Here is a 19,969-nt window from a genome sequence, read left to right as displayed (position 1 = left end):
GGCTTGAACAATTTCGGAAATAAACCTAGCGGTTAATTTGTCAAGCACGAAACCTACAACAACCAGGCTCACCTATGTGCACCAACAACTTATGCTAAGCAAGATAAACTACTAGGTGATAGCAAGATATATGACAAGAAACAATATGGCTATCACAAAGTAAAGTGCATAAGGGCTCGGGTAAGAGATAACTGAGGCACGCGGAGACGACGATGTATCCCGAAGTTCACACCATTGCGGATACTAATCTCCGTTTGGAGCGGTGTGGAGGCAAATGCTCCCCGAGAAGCCACTAGGGGCACCATAATCTCCTCACACCCTTGCACAATGCAAGATGCCGTGATTCCACTAAGGGACCCTTGAGGGCGGTCACCGAACCCGTACAAATAGCAATCCTTGGGGGCGGTCACCGAACCCGTACACTTTGGCAACCCTTGGGGGCGGTCACCGGAACCCGTCAAAATGCTTGGGGCGATCTCCACAACCTAATTGAAGACCCCGACGCTTTCCCGAAGCTTTACACCACAATGATTGAGCTCCGAACACCACCAACCGTCTAGGGTGCCCAAGCACCCAAGAGGAACAAGCTCAAGGGTACCAAGCACCCAAGAGTAATAAGCTTCTCAACTTGTAACTTTCACGTATCACCGTGGAGAACTCAAAACCTATGCACCAAATGCAATGGCAAGGGCACACGGAGTGCTCAAGTCCTTCTCTCCCAAATCCCACCAAAGCAACTAATGCTAGGGAGGAAAATGAGAGAAAGAACAAAAAGGAAAACACCAAGACTCCAAGATCTAGATCCAAGGGGTTCCCCTCACATAGAGGAGAAAGTGATTGGTGGAAATGTGGATCTAGATCTCCTCTTTCTTTTCCCCCAAAACTAGCAATAATCCATGGAGGGACTGAGAGATAGCAAGCTCGAAGAAGGTCCACAATGGGGGAAGAACACGAGCTCAAAGGATAAGGTTCAATGGGGAAGAAGACCCCCTTTTATAGGTCCCCAAGAATCTTCATGTTATGTGCAGAAAACTGTAAGACCGGTACAACCGGTGCACGAACCGGTACAACCGGTCAAAGTAGAGGAAAAACCAACCTGTAGGAAAAAGGCCTAAGTGGTACAACAGCCCGGGGAACCGGTAGTACCGGTTAAACTAAACTAACCGGTACAACTGGTCAACAACCGCCCAAGAACTGCTCCAAAACAGAAACTAGTCCGGTGGTAGAGCGGTACATGTCCGGTACAACCTTCAGACCAATTCTGGAGCGGTACAACCGCTCCAAACACCGGTTGTACCGGTCTACCGGTACAACCGCTCTAAGGGGCGGTACAACCTCTCTATGTAAAACACATAAGATCAAAACAGCCACAACTTTCGCATACAAGCTCCGAATTTGACGAAATCAAGTTTGTTGGAAAGCTAAAGACAAGAGAAAACACAATCTTGATATAAATATCAAGAAGTAGTAACAGAGAAAATACCCAAAATAAAATGGTGAGAACCCTTTCTCAATTAAGATCCGTAAAAACTCCAACACCGAAAACACAAAAGAAGATGCATAAGAAATCGGTTTTCGAAGAACTCGAGCTTGTCATCAAGATGACCATAAGCTCTAAGACTCACAAAGATAACCAACAAAGAACCAAGAAAGATGATGCAAGGATGCAATGGTTTGAGCTCTCTACGAATGATACAACCAAGCTACTCATCGAGAGCCCTCCTTGATAGTACTGCAATCGATCCTATAACCACTTACTAGAATCCACTTCTTTGTCGTCTGCCACTTCTTTGTCGTCAGCTAGCTAACGACAAAGAGCTTCTTTGCCGTTAGTTTCTCTAAAGCCGACGACAAAGAAATAGCTGATGGCACAGGTTATTTTGCCATCAGCCAGTACTTTGCCGTCAGCTCGCAGACGGTAAAGAGCTCTTTGCCGTCAGCTGGCCGACGACAAAGAACCTTGTGGGCCCACAGACATAAGGTTGTGGCTAGTCAGTTCTTTGCCGTCCGCTGGCTGACGCAAACAATTCTTTGTCGTCCGCTAGGCTGACGGCAAAGAGGGTAGGGGGGCCCACCCGGGCACGGCGTTGAATTGCTAACCTCCCCCCGTCGTGAACGCCTGCTCTCTCTCTCTCTCTCTCTCTCACCCACCAGCCTGCCGCCGCCTCCCTGTCCCCTATGCCCGTCGCCGCCCCTCCCCGCCGTCCTGCCACCCCGTCGCCGCCCCCTCCCGCCCCGTCGCCGCCCCTCCCTGTCGCCGACCAACCTCTTCCACCTCCCCACGGTGAGCCCCCTCTTCCACTTCCACACCCCCTTTTCTTTTTTTCTTTTTTTTCTGTTTCTGTTTTAGATATTAGATATAGTTTTAGATAATAAATAGTTTTAGATAGTTTACATATTAGAAAAGAAGAAGGAAAAAAAGGAAAAAGAAAAAAGGGAAAGGAAGAAGAAGAGGGAAAGGAAGAAGAAGAGGGAAAGGGAAAGGAAGAAGAAGAGGAGGAGGAGAAAAAGAAGAAGAAGAAGAAGAAGAAGAAGAAGAAGAAGAAGAAGAAGAAGAAGAAGAAGAAGAAGAAGAAGAAGAAGAAGAAGAAGAAAAGGAAGAAGAGGAAGAAGAAGAAAAGGAAAAAGAGGAAAAAGGAAGAAGAGAAGAAGAAAAAGACATGTTTTTATACTTTCTTATTTAGGGTTCCGCCACGTTTTGCAGTTTCTTTCTTTTCTTTAGTTGAATGTTTTTATCCTGCTAGCTAGTTGCCTAGTTTGCTGACCGAAAAAAGTTAAAATAGCTATTATATGAAATTCAACTAAAGTCAACATTTTTGACGACTAGTGCTACTAATAAATTCAACTAGAGCCATCATATGTCCACAAGTGCATTGTTTTTTGAATGAGAAATGATAACTTGGTGTAGTTGATTATCTTCTGCTCAAAATTTCTTATGTTATAATGTTGTAAGGGTACTAATTGGTCTCTTCTGCTGCTTATCAGAGATGGGGGGAAGCCGCCACCGCAGACTCCGCTCTGCCACACTGGAGTACGAGTTGGATGCTTTCGAGTTCTTCAGTATCATACTTGGGACTTCAGTATCATCCATGAGGCATGTATATAAAAGGAGAGATCTCCCTTCACCCATCTCATTATGATAACTCTGTTGTTTGCTACATCACTCATTGTCCCAAACTGCAGAGGCTGCCTGGCACTTTTATGAACATGTTGGGTGAAGATCCGCCAAATAATGTGAAGCTGCGACAGGCCGGCAGCGGGTTTCGCGGGCTGTGGGACGTGGAGTTGGTGATCAAGGAGGGCCACATGTACCTGTGTCGTGGCTGGGAGAAGTTCTACCATGCCTACAACCTATGGCAGGGGTACTTCCTTATCTTCAGGTACGACAATGAAGCCACCATGCTCATCGTGAAGGTGTTCAACGCGACTATGTGTCGCATGCGCTACGCTGACGATGATGATGCCAATACATTTTGCCTCTTCTTATTCCTCTGCATTTGGCTTTGTCTCGCATCGATTGTTAACGGTCATTGTTGCATTTGGACAGGCAATGGGAGCAGCAGCAGCGACACTGGCTACAACCAAAGTAGCAGCGATTCTGGCTGTAGCAAAAGCAACAACGATTCTGGCTATAGCAAAAGCAGCAGCGATTTTGGCTGCAGCAAAGACAGCAAGGAGGATGATTCGGATTGGAGTGGGAAGAAGAGGAGCAGAGTGGGCATCAAGCTGAGGATGACCTAGCGATGGTGGTGGCTGACCAAGGGCAAGAGATGGTGGTGGCTGACCATGGGCAAGAGTTGGTGGTGGCTGAGGATGATCTAGCGATGGTCGTGCCTGTCCTGCCTGAAGATGGCCTCGCGATGGTGGTGGTGCCTGACAATGACCTCGCGCCGGTGGTGGCGCCGGCGATCCCACAGCTGGGCGACATGACCACGCCAATTGTGGTAGAAGACTAAATCCCACTGCCTCCACCGCCTCGCCGCTCGTGGCGCATCAGGCTGAGGAAGGAGAAGGAGAAGAACAATGAGAACTGAACTATGTCAGGTATGTCAGATCTCCAAAATGATCTATATATACTTAGCTTTGTTTCCTCCAAAATGACATAAGTTATCTCTAAGTTAGCTCTAATATGCTTAGTTATGTTAGCTCTAATATGCTTAGTTACATATGTTAGCTCTAATATGCTAAGTTATCTCTACTATGCTTAGTTTCCTATAGGTTAGCTCCAAAATTACTTATGTTAGCACAAAATGACCAAGTTTATATAATAAGCTTATAGTATTCTTCTTCTTCTTCTTCTTCTTCTTCTTCTTCTTCTTCTTCTTCTTCTTCTTCTTCTTCTTCTTCTTCTTCTTCTTCTTCTTCTTCTTCTTCTATGTTAGCTCCATTTTACTTAAATATGCTTACTTCTTATAGTCTTCTTCTTCATCATCATTTTCTTCTTCTTCTTCTAACATCTTGTTTATCATTTTTCAGATTTGATTTAATTCACGGAAGCTTGCATGGATGGAGTGCTTCTTTTCCATTTGTGCTTTTATTTTGCATCAATGAACTTGCATGGTTGGAATTTGTTATATGGATGGATGGATAACGGTGTTGGATGAACAATGTGAAACTTTTGTAATATGTAAGGATGGAACTATATATGTGTTGGTTATGTATGTATATATGATGAAACTTGTGTGTTGGATATGCTCGTTGTGTATATATGTATATCTGTGTATATCTGTGAATTGTTGTCAAATTGAATGAATTAAATTAAAAACAGGGTTGTACAGGCTCTTTGCCGTCAGCTAGCTGATGGCAAACATGCCACGTGGCAGCTACCTGTGATTCTTGGGACTGGCATGTTTTAGCACTTTGCCGTCTGCCAGCGGACAGCAAAGACCTTAGACTCTTTGCCGTTCGCTGGCTGACGGCAAAGCACGCCGTTAACCCCTAAAGTCTCTCACCCCACCTCACTGTTGTCCACGATCTTTGCCGTCTGCTGGCCACCAAAGGCGGGCGGCACAATCCTTTGCCGTCCGTTTCCAGGAAGCGGATGGCAAAGAAGGCCTTTGCTGGTGTAGGAACATGCAGTACGCTACGCTAGCCCCGAATAAAAATTTCTACCACACACCCAAGATCATGCTGCTGGAAATAGATCACAGTATCGGGTTTACCACTAGATGCGCAGTCATCGCAGCGGAAGTAGAGTTGGTGATGCGTGTAGCCGATCTCCCGAGCCGTCTCCTCCTCGTGTCGTCGATCTCTCGTGAACAGCGAAGACCCATGAACAGTGATCTCCCGCGGACGGCGCCTCGCGGTTCCCTCGAACGGTTCGTCCAAGCACCACAGATGTGATGCCTCCAAGGTATCCACACGTGCGGGGTGCAGCGGTGGGCGGCAGACTTCTAGGTCCGGTCGTGCGTCATGGGTGTGGGGAATGGCGGCAGCTATCGAGGGTTGGATCAAGATCAACCCTAAGTGGTGCGCCCAATCCCCTTTATATAGACCTCCGAGGTGGACTCGACACTTGAGCCCACTAGGAGTCCACATCCATTTACCACTCGAATCAAATCCGGATGGGCTGCAGCCCCTTAAGTGTGCGACCCTATATGTTCACGTACACATGGACACGACTAGAGTCGATAGTTGGTAGCGGCTCCTAGCAGAATGTGCCAACTCCCATGTGTGCGTAAACTCGTTTGATGAACCTTGACAATGTGTCATATGTTGGGGATCGTTGCAGAAAATAAAAAAAATTCTACACATCACCAAGATCAATCTATGGAGTCATCTAGCAACGAGAGAGATAGGAGTGCATCTACATACCCTTGTAGATCGCGAGCGGAAGCGTTCAAGAGAACGGGGTTGATGGAGTCGTACTCGTCGTGATCCAAATCACCGAAGATCCTAGTGCCGAACGGACGGCACCTCCGCGTTCAACACACGTATGGAGCAGAGACGTCTCCCGCGCCTTGATCCAGCAAGGAGGAGGGAGAGGTTGAGGAAGAGAGCTCCAGCAGCTGCACGATGGCGTGGTGGTGGTGGAGAGGCAGTACTCCGGCAGGGATTCGCCAAGCTCTTAACGGAGGAGGAGAGGTGTTGGGGAGGGGAGGGGCTGCGCCTTGGATGTGGTATGCAGCCCTCCCCTCGCCCCTCTATTTATAGGGGAAGGGGGAAGGGGGCCGGCCCCCTCTAGATGAGATCTAGAGGGGGGGGGCCAAGGGGAGGGGGCTTGCCCCCCAAGCAAGGGGGGCGCCCCCTCTAGGGTTCCCCCCAAACCCTAGGCGCATGGGCCCAAGGGGGGGGGTTGCGCCCAGCCCTCTAGGGGCTGGTTCCCTGCCCACTACATCCCATGAGGCCCTTCGAGAGAGGTGGCCCCTCCCGGTGGACCCCCGGAACCCCTCCGGTGGCCCCGGTACAATACCGATAAGCCCCCGAACTTTTTCGGTGACCGTATGACAACTTCCCACATATAAATCTTCACCTCCGGACCATTCCGGAACTCCTCGTGACGTCCGGGATCTCATACGGTACTCCGAACAACATTCGGCAATCACTTACAAGTCTTCCTAATAACCCTAGCGTCACCGAACCTTAAGTGTGTAGACCCTACGGGTTCGGGAATCATGCAGACATGACCGAGATAGCTCTCCAGCCAATAACAAACAGCGGGATCTGGATACCCATGTTGGCTCCCACATGTTCCACGATGATCTCATCGGATGAACCACGATGTCGAGGATTCAAGTAATCCTGTATACAATTCCCTTTGTCAATCGGTACGTTACTTGGCCGAGATTCGATCGTCGGTATCCCAATACCTCGTTCAATCTCGTTACCGGCAAGTCACTTTACTCGTCACGTAATGCATGATATCATGACCAACCACTTGGTCACATTGAGCTCATTATGATGATGCATTACCGAGTGGGCCCAGAGATACCTCTCCGTCATACGGAGTGACAAATCCCAGTCTCGATCCATGTCAACCCAACAGACACTTTAGATACCTGCAGTATACCTTTATAGCCACCCAGTTATGTTGTGACGTTTGGTACACCCAAAGCACTCCAACGGTATCCGGGAGTTACACGATCTCATGGTCTAAGGAAATGATACTTGACATTAGAAAAGCTCTAGCAAACGAACTACACGATCTTGTGCTATGCTTAGGATTGGGTCTTGTCCATCACATCATTCTCCTAATGATGTGATCCCGTTATCAATGACATCCAATGTCCATTGTCAGGAAACCATGACTATCTATTGATCAACGAGCTAGTCAACTAGAGGCTCACTAGGGACATGTTTTGGTCTATGTATTCACTCATGTATTACGATTTCCGGATAACACAATTATAGCATGAATAATAGACAATTATCATGAACAAGGAAATATAATAATAATCATTTTATTATTGCCTCTAGGGCATATTTCCAACAGTCTCCCTGAGGGAGTCCTGGATTAGGGGGTGTCCGGATGGCCGGACTATGACCTTTGGCCGGACTCCCGGACTATGAAGATACAAGATTGAAGACTTCGTCCCGTGTCCGGATAGAACTTTCCTTGGAGTGGAAGGCAAGCTTGGCGATACGATATGTAGATCTCCTCCCATTGTAACCGACTCTGTGTAACCCTAGCCCTCTCCGGTGTCTATATAAACCGGAGAGTTTTAGTCCGTAGGACGAACAACAATCATACCATAGGCTAGCTTCTAGGGTTTAGCCTCTCTGATCTCGTGGTAGATTAACTCTTGTACTACCCATATCATCAATATTAATCAAGCAGGAGTATTAATCAAGCAGGAGTAGGGTTTTACCTCCATCGAGAGGGCCCGAACCTGGGTAAAAACATCGTGTCCCTTGTCTCCTGTTACCATCCACCTAGATGCACAGTTCGGGACCCCTACCCGAGATCCACAAGTTTTGACACCGACACTCCCACTTGCACTAGAGTAAATAATCTAGTTACATTGTGATGAATCGAACACCCATAGAGTTCTGGTGTTGATCATGTTTTGCTCGTGGAAGAGGTTTAGTCAACGAATCTGCGACATTCAGATCCGTATGCACTTTGCAAATATCTATGTCTCCATCTTGAACATTTTCACGAATGGAGTTGAAGCGACGCTTGATGTGCCTGGTCTTCTTGTGAAAGCTGGGCTCCTTGGCAAGGGCAATAGCTCCAGTGTTGTCACAGAAGAGAGTGATCGGCCCCGACGCATTGGGTATGACTCCTAGGTCGGTGATGAACTCCTTCATCCAGATTGCTTCATGCGCTGCCTCCGAGGCTGCCATGTACTCCGCTTCACATGTAGATCCCGCCACGACGCTTTGCTTGCAACTGCACCAGCTTACTGCCCCAGCATTCAAAATATACACGTATCCGGTTTGTGACTTAGAGTCATCCAGATCTATGTCGAAGCTAGCGTCGACGTAACCCTTTACAACGAGCTCTTCGTCACCTCCATAAACGAGAAACATATCCTTAGTCCTTTTCAGGTACTTCAGGATATTCTTTACCGTTGTCCAGTGTTCCATGCCGGGATTACTTTGGTACCTTCCTACCAAACTTACGGCAAGGTTTACATCTGGTCTGGTACACAGCATGGCATACATAATAGACCCTATAGTCGAGGCATAGGGGGTGACACTCATATTTTCTCTATCTTCTGCCGTGGTCGGGCATTGAGCCGAGCTCAATTTCACACCTTGCAACACAGGCAAGAACCCCTTCTTGGACTGATCCATATTGAACTTCTTCAATATCTTATCAAGGTATGTGCTTTGTGGAAGACCTATGAGGCGTATCGATCTATCTCTATAGATCTTGATGCCTAATATGTAAGCAGCTTCTCCAAGGTCCTTCATTGAAAAACACTTATTCAAGTAGGCCTTAATGCTATCCAAAAGTTCTATATCATTTCCCATCAAAAGTATGTCATCTACATATAATATGAGAAATGCTACAGAGCTCCCACTCAATTTCTTGTAAACGCAGGCTTCTCCATAAGTCTTCATAAACCCAAACGCTTTGATCATTTCATCAAAGGGAATGTTCCAACTCCGAGATGCTTGCACCAGCCCATAGATGGAGCACTGGAGCTTGCATACCTTGTTAGCATTCTTAGGATCGACAAAACCTTCCACCTGCATCATATACAATTCTTCCTTAAGATAGCCGTTAAGGAATACCGTTTTGATGTCCATTTGCCATATCTCATAATCATAGTATGCGGCAATTGCTAACATAATTCGGACGGACTTCAGCTTCGCTACGGGAGAGAAAGTCTCATCGTAGTCAACTCCTTGAACTTGTCGATAACCCTTAGTGACAAGTCGAGCTTTATAGATGGTAACATTGCCATCCACGTCCCTCTTCTTCTTAAAGATCCATTTATTTTCTATCGCTCGCCGATCATCGGGCAAGTCTGTCAAAGTCCATACTTTGTTTTCATACATGGATCCCATCTTGGATTGCATGGCTTCAAGCCATTTGTTGGAATCTGGGCCCGCCATCGCTTCTTCATAGTTCTAAGGTTTACCGTTGTCTAACAACATGATTTCCAAGACAGGGTTGCCATACCATTCTGGTGTGGAACGTGTCCATGTGGACCTTCGAAGTTCAGAAGCAACTTGATCCGAAGTACCTTGATCATCATCACTAATTTCCTCTCTAGTCGGTGCAGGCACCACAGGAAAATCTTCCTGAGCTACGCTACTTTCCGGTTCAAGAGGCAGTACTTCATCGAGTTCTACTTTCCTCCCACTTATTTCTTTCGAGAGAAACTCTTTCTCCAGAAAGGACCCGTTCTTGGCAACAAAGATCTTGCCTTCGGATCTAAGGTAGAAGGTATACCCAATGGTTTCCTTAGGGTATCCTATGAAGACGCATTTTTCTGACTTGGGTTCGAGCTTTTTAGGTTGAAGTTTCTTGGCATAAGCATCGCATCCCCAAACTTTTAGAAACGACAGCTTAGGTTTCTTCCCAAACTATAATTCACACGGTGTCGTCTCAATGGATTTAGACGGTGCCCTATTTAAAGTGAATGTAGCTGTCTCTAGAGCGTATCCCCAAAATGATAGTGCTAAATTGGTGAGTGACATCATAGATCGCACCATATCCAATAGAGTGCGATTACGACGTTCGGACACACCGTTATGCTGAGGTGTTCCAGGCGGCGTGAGTTGTGAAACGATTCCACATTTCCTTAAGTGCGTACCAAATTCGCGACTTAAATATTCTCCTCCACGATCTGATCGTAAGAACTTTATTTTTCGGTCAAGTTGATTCTCTACCTCACTCTGAAATTCCTTGAACCTTTCAAAGGTCTCAGACTTGTGTTTCATCAAGTAGACATACCCATATCTACTTAAGTCATCAGTGAGAGTGAGAACATAATGATAGCCACCGCGAGTCTCAACGCTCATTGGACCGCACACATCAATATGTATAATTTCCAATAAGTTGGTTGCTCGCTCCATTGTTCCGGAGAACGGAGTCTTAGTCATTTTACCCATGAGGCATGGTTCACATGTGTCAAATGACTCGAAATCAAGAGACTCCAAAAGTCCATATGTATGGAGCTTCTTCATGCGTTTGACACCAATGTGACCAAGGCGGCAGTGCCACAAGTATGTGGGACTATCATTATCAACCTTACATCTTTTGGTATTCACACTATGAATGTGTGTAACATCACGTTCGAGAATCATTTAGAATAAACCATTGACCAGCGGGGCATGACCATAAAACATATCTCTCATATAAATAGAACAACCATTATTCTTGGATTTAAATAAGTAGCCATCTCGTATTAAATGAGATCCAGATACAATGTTCATGCTCAAAGCTGGCACTAAATAACAATTATTGAGGTTTAAAACTAAACCCGAAGGTAAATGTAGAGGTAGCGTGCCGACGGCGATCACATCGACCTTGGAACCATTCCCGACACGCATCGTCACCTTGTCCTTTGCCAGTCTCCGCTTATTCCGCAACTCCTGTTTTGAGTTACAAATATGAGCAACCGCACCGGTATCAAATACCCAGGAGCTACTACAAGTACTGGTAAGGTACACATCAATTACATGTATATCACATATACCTTTGGTGTTGCCGGCCTTCTTGTCCGCTAAGTACTTGGGGCAGTTCTGCTTCCAGTGTCCGCTTCCCTTGCAATAAAAGCACTCAGTCTCAGGTTTGGGTCCATGCTTTGGCTTCTTCCCGGCAACTGGCTTACCGGGCGCGCCAACTCCCTTGCCGTCCTTCTTGAAGTTCTTCTTACCCTTTCCTTTCTTGAAACTAGTGGTTTTATTGACCATCAACACTTGATGTTCCTTTTTGATTTCTACTTCCGCTGATTTCAGCATTGAAAATACCTCAGGAATAGTTTTCACCATCCCCTGCATATTGTAGTTCATCACAAAGCTCTTGTAGCTAGGTGGGAGCGACTGAAGGATTCTGTCAATGACTGCCTCATCCGGGAGGTTAATGTCCAGTTGGGACAAGCGGTTGTGCAACCCAGACATTTTGATTATGTGCTCACTGACAGAACTATCTTCCTTCATCTTACAACTGTATAACTTGTCGGAGACTTCATATCTCTCGACCCGGACATGAGCTTGGAAAACCATTTTCAGCTCTTCGAACATCTCATATGCTCCATGTTGCTCAAAAAACGCTTTTGGAGCCCCGGTTCTAAGCTGTAAAGCATGCCGCACTGAACGAGGGAGTAGTCATTAACACGCGTCTGCCAGGCGTTCATAACGTTTTGAGTTGCGGGGAAAACGGGTGCTTCACCTAGCGGTGCATCTAGGACATATGCTCTTTTGGCAGCTATGAGGATGATCCTCAAGTTCCGGACCCAGTCCGTGTAGTTGCTGCCATCGTCTTTCAGCTTGGTTTTCTCTAGGATCGCGTTGAAGTTGAGGGCAACATTAGCGTGGGCCATTTGATCTACAAGACATATTGCAAAAGTTTTAGACTAAGTTCATGATAATTAAGTTCATCTAATCAAATTATTTAATGAACTCCCACTCAGATAGACATCCCTCTAGTCATCTAAGTGATCCATGATCCGAGTCAACTAGGCCGTGTCCGATCATCACTGAGACGGACTAGTCATCATCGGTGAACATCTTCATGTTGATCGTATCTTCTATACGACTCATGTTCGACCTTTCGGTCTCTTGTGTTCCGAGGCCATGTCTATACATGCTAGGCTCGTCAAGTCAACCTAAGTGTTTTGCATGTGTAAATCTGTCTTACACCCGTTGTATGTGAACATTAGAATCTATCACACCCGATCATCACGTGGTGCTTCGAAACAACGAACTTTCGCAATGACGCACAGTTAGGGGGAACACTTTCTTGAAATTATTATGAGGGATCATCTTATTTACTACCGTTGTTCTAAGCAAATAAGATGCAAAAACATGATAAACATCACATGCAATCAAATAGTGACATGATATGGCCAATATCATTTTGCTCCTTTTGATCTCCATCTTCGGGGCGCCATGATCATCATCGTCACCGGCATGACTCCATGATCTCCATCATCGTGTCTTCATGAAGTTGTCACTCCAACTATTACTTCTACTACTATGGCTAACGGTTTAGCAATAAAGTAAAGTAATTACATGGCGTTTATTCAATGACACGCAGGTCATACAATAATTAAGACAACTCCTATGGCTCCTGCCGGTTGTCATACTCATCGACATGCAAGTCGTGATTCCTATTACAAGAACATGATCAATCTCATACATCACATATATATCATTCATCACATCCTTTTGGCCATATCACATCACAAGGCATATGCTGCAAAAACAAGTTAGACGTCCTCTAATTGTTGTTGCATGTTTTTACGTGGCTGCAATAGGGTTCTAGCAAGAACGTTTCTTACCTACGTCAAAACCACAACCTGATATGCTAATTTCTATTTACCCTTCATAAGGACCCTTTTCATCGAATTCGATCCGACTAAAGTGGGAGAGACAGACACCCGCTAGCCACCTTATGCAACTAGTGCATGTCAGTCGGTGGACCCTGTCTCACGTAAGCGTACGTGTAAGGTCGGTCCGGGCCGCTTCATCCCACGATGCTGCCGAAACAAGATAAGACTAGTAGTGGCAAGTAAATTGACAACATCTACACCCACAACAAAATTGTGTTCTACTCGTGCATAGAAACTACGCATAGACCTAGCTCTGATACCACTGTTGGGGATCGTTGCAGAAAATAAAAAAATTCTACGTATCACCAAGATCAATCTATGGAGTCATCTAGCAACGAGAGAGATAGGAGTGCATCTACATACCCTTGTAGATCGCGAGCCGAAGCGTTCAAGAGAACGGGGTTGATGGAGTCGTAATCGTCGTGATCCAAATCACCGAAGATCCTAGTGCCGAACAGACGGCACCTCCGCGTTCAACACACGTATGGAGCGGAGACATCTCCCGCGCCTTGATCCAGCAAGGAGGAGGGAGAGGTTGAGGAAGAGAGCTCCAGCAGTAGCACGACGGCGTGGTGGTGGTGGAGAGGCAGTACTCCGGCAGGGATTCGCCAAGCTCTTAACGTAGGAGGAGAGGTGTTGGGGAGGGGAGGGGCTGCGCCTTGGATGTGGTATGCAGCCCTCCCCTCGCCCCTCTATTTATAGGGGAAGGGGGAAGGAGGCCGGCCCCCTCTAGATGAGATCTAGAGGGGGGCGGCGGCCAAGGGGAGGGGGCTTGCCCCCCAAGCAAGGGGGGCGCCCCGTCTAGGGTCCCCCCCAAACCCTAGGCGCATGGGCCCAAGGGGGGGGTTGCGCCCAGACCTATAGGGGCTGGTTCCCTGCCCACTACAGCCCATGAGGCCCTCCGAGAGAGGTGGCCCCTCCTGGTGGACCCCTGGAACCCCTCCGGTGGCCCCGGTACAATACCGATAAGCCCCCGAACTTTTCCACTGACCGTATGACAACTTCCCACATATAAATCTTCACCTCTGGACCATTCCGCAACTCCTCGTGACGTCCGGGATCTCATACGGGACTCCGAACAACATTCAGTAATCACTTACAAGTATTCCTAATAACCCTAGCGTCACCGAACCTTAAGTGTGTAGACCCTACGGGTTCGAGAATCATGCAGACATGAGCGAGATAGCTCTCCGGCCAATAACCAACAACGGGATCTGGATACTGTTGGGGAACGTTGCATAAAATAAAAAAATTCCTACGTTCACCAAGATCAATCTATGAGTTCATCTAGCAACGAAAGAGAGGAGTGCATCTACCTACCCTTGTAGATCGCGAGCGGAAGCGTTCAAGAGAACGGGGTTGAGGGAGTCGTACTCGTCGTGATCCAAATCACCGGAGATCCTAGCGCCGAACGGATGGCACCTCCGCGTTCAACACACGTACAGTTAGCGTGACGTATCCTCCTTCTTGATCCAGCAAGGGGGAAGGAGAGGTTGATGAAGATCCAGCAGCACGCCGGCATGATGGTGGATGCAGCAGGGATCCGGCAGGGCTTCGCCAAGCGACTACGGGAGGGAGAGGTGTAGCAAGGGGGAAGGGAGGCGCCAGGTGTCAGGGTGTGGCTGCCCTCCCACCCCCTCTTTATATAGGGAACCCAGGGGACGCCGGCCCTAGGAGATGGGATCTCCTACGGGGGCGGCGGCCAAGGGGGGAAACTTGCCCCCCAAGGCAAGTGGAGGCGCCCCCTCCCCTAGGGTTCCCAACCCTAGGCGCAGAGGGGGCCCCAGGGGGGCGCACCAGCCCACCAGGGGCTGTTTCCCCTCCCACTTCAGCCCATGGGGCCCTCCGGGATAGGTGGCCCCACCCGATGGACCCCCGGGACCCTTCCGGTGGTCCCGGTACAATACCGGTGAACCCCGAAACTTTCCTCATGGCCGAAACTAATTCTTTACCTCTGGACCATTCCGGAACTCCTCTGACGTCTGAGATCTCATCCAGGACTCCGAACAACTTTTGGTTTGCTGCATACTCATATCTCTACAACCCTAGCGTCACCGAACCTTAAGTGTGTAGACCCTACGGGTTCGGGAGACACGTAGACATGACCGAGACCGCTCTCCGGTCAATAACCAACAGCAGGATCTGAAAAACCCATGTTGGCTCCCACATGCTCCTCGATGATCTCATCGGATGAACCATGATGTCGAGGTTTCAAGCAACCCCGTATACAATTCCCTTTGTCAATCGGTATTTTACTTGCCCGAGATTCGATCGTCGGTATCCCAATACCTTGTTCAATCTCGTTACCGGCAAGTCACTTTACTCGTATCGTAATGCATGATCCCATGACCAAACACTTGGTCACTTTGAGCTCATTATGATGATGCATTACCGAGTGGGCCCAGTGATACCTCTCCGTCATACGGAGTGACAAATCCCAGTCTCGATCCGTGTCAACCCAACAGACACTTTCGGAGATACCCGTAGTATACCTTTATAGTCACCCAGTTACGTTGTGACGTTTGGTACACCCAAAGCACTCCTACGGTATCCGGGAGTTACAAGATCTCATGGTCTAAGGAAAAGATACTTGACATTGGAAAAGCTCTAGCAAAACGAACTACACGATCTTGTGCTATGCTTAGGATTGGGTCTTGTCCATCACATCATTCTCCTAATGATGTGATCCCGTTATCAAAGACATCCAATGTCCATAGTCAGGAAACCATGACTATCTGTTGATCAACAAGCTAGTTAACTAGAGGCTCACTAGGGACATGTTGTGGTCTATGTATTCACACGTGTATTATGATTTCCGGATAATACAATTAAAGCATGAATAAAAGACAATTATCATAAACAAGGAAATATAATAATAATCCTTTTATTATTGCCTCTAGGGCATATTTCCAAAAGTCTCCCACTTGCACTAGAGTCAATAATCTAGTTACATTGTGATGAATCGAACACCCATAGAGTTCTGGTGTTGATCATGTTTTGCTCGCGGAAGAGGTTTAGTCAACGGATCTGCGACATTCAGATCCGTATGTACTTTGCAAATATCTATGTCTCCATCTTGAACATTTTCACGAATGGAGTTGAAACGACGCTTGATGTGCCTGGTCTTCTTGTGAAACCTGGGCTCCTTGGCAAGGGCAATAGCTCCAGTGTTGTCACAGAAGAGAGTGATCGGCCCCGACGCATTGGGTATGACTCCTAGGTCAGTGATGAACTCCTTCATCCATATTGCTTCATGCGCTGCCTCCGAGGCTGCCATGTATTCCGCTTCACATGTAGATCCCGCCACGATGCTCTGCTTGCAACTGCACCAGCTTACTGCTCCACGATTCAACATATACACGTATCCGGTTTGTGACTTAGAGTCATCCAGATCTGTGTCGAAGCTAGCATCGACGTAACCCTTTATGACGAGCTCTTCGTCACCTCCATAAATGAGAAACATGTCCTTTGTCCTCTTCAGGTACTTAAGGATATTCTTGACCACTGTTCAGTGTTCCTTGCCGGGATTACTTTGGTACCTTCCTACCAAACTTACGGCAAGGTTTACATCAGGTCTGGTACACAGCATGGCATACATAATAGATCCTATGGCCGAGGCATAGGGGATGACACTCATCTCTTCTTTATCTTCTGCCGTGGTCGGGCATTGAGCCGAGCTCAATCTCACACCTTGCAATACAGGCAAGAACCCTTTCTTGGACTGATCCATATTGAACTTCTTCAATATGTTATCAAGGTATGTGCTTTGTGAAAGACCTATGAGGCGTCTCGATCTATCCCTATAGATCTTGATGCCTAATATGTAAGCAGCTTCTCCAAGGTCCTTCATTGAAAAACACTTATTCAAGTAGGCCTTAATGCTGTCCAAAAGTTCTCTATCATTTCCCATCAAAAGTATGTCATCTACATATAATATGAGAAATGCTACAGAGCTCCCACTCACTTTCTTGTAAACGCAGGCTTCTCCATAAGTCTACATAAACCCAAGCGCTTTGATCATCTCATCAAAGCGAATGTTCCAACTCCGAGATGCTTGCACCAGCCCATAAATGGACCACTGGAGCTTGCATACCTTGTTAGCATTCTTAGGATCGACAAAACCTTCCAGCTGCATCATATACAGTTCTTCCTTAAGATAGCCGTTAAGGAATTTCGTTTTGACGTCCATCTGCCATATCTCATAATCATAGTATGCGGCAATTGCTAACATGATTTGGACGGACTTCAGCTTCGCTACGGGAGAGAAAGTCTCATCGTAGTCAAACCCTTGAACTTGCCGATAACCCTTAGCGACAAGTCGAGCTTTATAGATGGTAACATTACCATCCGCGTCTGTCTTCTTCTTAAAGATCCATTATTTTTCTATCGCTCGCCGATCATCGGGCAAGTCTGTCGAAGTCCATAATTTGTTTTCATACATGGATTCTATCTCAGATCGCATGGCTTCAAGCCATTTGTTGGAATCTGGGCCCGCCATCGCTTCTTCATAGTTCGAAGGTTCACCGTTGTCTAAAAACATGATTTCCAGGACAGGTTTGCCATACCACTCTAGTGTGGAACGTGTCCTTGTGGACCTACGAAGTTCAGTACCTTGATCATCATCATTAATTTCCTCTCCAGTCGGTGTAGGCACCACAAGAACATTTTCCTGAGCTGCACTACTTTCTGGTTCAAGAGGTAGTACTTCGTCGAGTTCTACTTTCCTCCCACTTACTCCTTTCGAGAGAAACTCTTTTTCCAGAAAGGATCCGTTCTTGGCAACAAAGATCTTGCCTTCGGATCTAAGGTAGAAGGTATACCCAATTGTTTCCTTAGGGTATCCTATGAAGACGCATTTTTCTGATTTGGGTTCGAGCTTTTCAGGTTGAAGTTTCTTGACATAAGCATCGCATCCCCAAACTTTTAGAAACGATAGCTTAGGTTTCTTCCCAAACCATAATTCATACGGTGTCGTCTCAACGGATTTAGACGGAGCCCTATTTAAAGTGAATGTAGCTGTCTCTAGAGCGTATTCTCAAAATGATAGCGGTAAATTGGTAAGAGACATCATAGATCACACCATATCCAATAGAGTGCGATTACGACGTTCAGACACACCATTACGCTGAGGTGTTCCAGGCGGCATGAGTTGTGAAACGATTCCACATTTTCTTAAGTGCGTACCAAATACGTGACTTAAATATTCTCCTCCACGATCTGATCGTAAGAATTTTATCTTTCGGTCACGTTGATTCTCTACTTCATTCTGAAATTCCTTGAAATTTTCAAAGGTCTCAGACTTGTGTTTCATCAAGTAGACATACCCGTATCTATTTAAGTCATTAGTGAGAGTGAGAACATAACGATATCCTCCGCGAGCCTCAACGCTCATTGGACCACACACATCAGTATGTATGATTTCCAATAAGTTGGTTGCTCGCTCCATTGTTCTGGAGAACGGAGTCTTGGTCATTTTGCCCATGAGGCATGGTTCGCATGTGTCAAATGATTCATAATCGAGAGACTCTAAAAGTCCATCAGCATGGAGTTTCTTCATGCGCTTGACACCAATGTGACCAAGGTGGTAGTGCCACAAGTATGTGGGACTATCGCTATCAACTTTACATCTTTTGGTATTCACACTATGAATATGTGTAACATTATGTTCGAGATTCATTAAGAATAAACCATTGACCATCGAGGCATGACCATAAAACATATCTCTCATATAAATAGAACAACCATTATTCTCGGATTTAAATGAGTAGCCATCTCATATTAAACGAGATCTAGATACAATGTTCATGCTCAAACTTGGCACTAAATAACAATTATTAAGGTTTAAAACTAATCCCGTGGGTAAATGTAGAGGTAGCGCGCCGACGGTGATCACATCAACCTTGGAACCATTCCCGACGTGCATCGTCACCTCGTCCTTCGCCAGTCTCTGCTTATTCCGCAGCTCCTGCTGTGAGTTACAAATATGAGCAACGGCACCGATATCAAATACCAAGGAGTTACTACGAGTACTGGTAAGGTACACATCAATTACATTTATATCACATATACCTTTAGTGTTGCCGGCCTTCTTGTCCGCTAAGTATTTGGGGCAGTTCCGCTTCCAGTGACCCTTCCCTTTGCAATAAAAGCACTCAGTCTCAGGCTTGGGTCCATTCTTTGACTTCTTCCCGGCAACTGGCTTACCGGGAGCGGCAACATCCTTGCCGTCCTACTTGAAGTTCTTCTTACCCTTGCCTTTCTTGAACTTGGTGGTTTTATTGACCATCAACACTTGATGTTCTTTCTTGATTTCTACCTCTGCCGACTTCAGCATTGAAAATACTTCAGGAATAGTTTTCACCATCCCCTGCATATTGTAGTTCATCACAAAGCTCTTGTAGCTCGGTGGGAGCGACTGAAGGATTCTGTCAATGACCGCCTCGTCCGGGAGGTTAATGTCTAGCTGGGACAGGCGGTTGTGCAACACAGACATTTTGAGTATGTGCTCACTGACAGAACTATTTTCCTCCATCTTACAACTATAGAACTTGTCGGAGACTTCATATCTCTCGACTCGGGCATGAGCTTGAAAAACCATTTTCAGCTCCTCGAACATCTCATATGCTCCGTGTTGCTCAAAACGCTTTTGGATCCCCGGTTCTAAGCTGTAAAGCATGCCGCACTGAACGAGGGAGTAATCATCAGCACGTGACTGCCAAGCGTTCATAACGTCTTGGTTCTCTGGGATGGGTGCTTCACCTAGCGGTCCTTCTAGGACATATGCTTTCTTGGCAGCTATGAGGATGATCCTCAGGTTTCGGACCCAGTCCGTATAGTTGCTGCCATCATCTTTCAGCTTGGTTTTCTCTAGGAACGCGTTGAAGTTCATGTTGACATGAGCGTTGGCCATTTGATCTACAAGACATTTTTGCAAAGATTTTAGACTAAGTTCATGATAATTAAGTTCATCTAATCAAATTATTTAATGAACTCCCACTCAGATTTGACATCCCTCT

This window comes from Triticum dicoccoides, chromosome 4B (genome assembly GCF_002162155.2).
Source record: "Triticum dicoccoides isolate Atlit2015 ecotype Zavitan chromosome 4B, WEW_v2.0, whole genome shotgun sequence".
In the NCBI taxonomy this organism is placed as follows: domain Eukaryota; kingdom Viridiplantae; phylum Streptophyta; class Magnoliopsida; order Poales; family Poaceae; genus Triticum; species Triticum dicoccoides.
Note: the sequence above shows the minus strand (reverse complement) of the source record.